Below are 1,377 nucleotides of genomic sequence, written 5' to 3'. Positions count from 1 at the left end.
CCAGAACTTTGGTTTACTACAATTGTCGGTGTCAGCGTTATTAGACTGAGTGAGTATGCAAGTGACCCTTATCCCCCAACGGCACCCTCCTGTCGCCTTCACCGAGTCCCGGGGCATTCCCCCCTACCCACGGAGGGGTTAAACACCTGGCTGCCCACTCCATCGCCACCGGATACTCCCATCAGCAGTGGTGGTATTCCCCCTTACCACACACCGCGGGTGGCATCACAAACTTTCCACATCATCCCCTGTAAATACACCCCCTTTTACTCGAGTGGCCGCACGACACCCGGGTCCGGAGAACCCTCGAGCCACCGCGGATCCGGATCCGAGCAGCCCGGCTGCTGACACAGGGGTGGTACATATGTAAATATATATTCTTCATGCCTGTCTTTCTCTGTTGTTTATATGTGATGATTTTGCCTCAGAACCTCTGGAGTTGAGGCAGAGCTGTAGGCATTTCACACAAAAATAGTAAGGGGATGTCACAGAGGTGTCACAGCCGGTGGACAATCCAGTGGCAAAAGTGTTGGAAAATCCCAGAGGTTTGCAGAACGTGTTGTTAACTGACAGTTCTCTGTTAATGCAGCAGCGGACTCTATGACTCTAGGAAACTGTCAGTGTGCACACTATGAGAACTTAGAAGGCTGCAGTCACAGAGTAACACATGGAGTGACTGCAGACTCATTACAAACTTGGACAACCCTTTTAATGCTCCTAACAACATAAATAAAACATAGTGACCTTTAACTTGTCACATGGCACAAGACTTTATTAAAGAGATAGTCCACTACTTTAACATTGAAGGCCTTTCCTTAGGATAGGTCACCAATGACTGATTGGTCGGGGTCTGGCACCTGGCTCCCCAGCCATTTGCCTGTTCTAGGTGCCGTGTTGGTGATGGCCGGAAGTGCTCAGTTCTGGATCTGCTCTGTCTTCTGATAGTGGCAGCAGTCTACTATTAAAATCAATGAGGTGGATGTGGAGTACCCGGCCGCGGACACTTATCAGAGAACGGAGCAGATTGAGAAATAAGAATTTCTGGCCACCTGCACCAAGAACAGTTGATCAGTGGGGGTCCAATTTCACTCACATAAAGCCTGCTTTACACGTTGCAATTTCGCATACGATATCGTATGCGATTTGCAACGCCCCCATCGTATATGCGGCACGTTCAATTTGTTGAACGTGCCGCACAAACGATTAACCCCCGTCACACATACTTACCTTCCATACGACCTCGATGTGGGCGGCAAACGTCCACTTCCTGGAGTGGGAGGGACGTTCGGCGTCACAGCGACGTCACACGGCAGCCGGCCAATAGAAGCGGAAGGGCGGAGATGAGCGGGATGTAAACATACCGCCCACCTCCTTCCT

Source organism: Anomaloglossus baeobatrachus, assembly GCF_048569485.1.
Source record: "Anomaloglossus baeobatrachus isolate aAnoBae1 chromosome 5 unlocalized genomic scaffold, aAnoBae1.hap1 SUPER_5_unloc_1, whole genome shotgun sequence".
Taxonomy (NCBI): Eukaryota; Metazoa; Chordata; class Amphibia; order Anura; family Aromobatidae; genus Anomaloglossus; species Anomaloglossus baeobatrachus.
Note: the sequence above shows the minus strand (reverse complement) of the source record.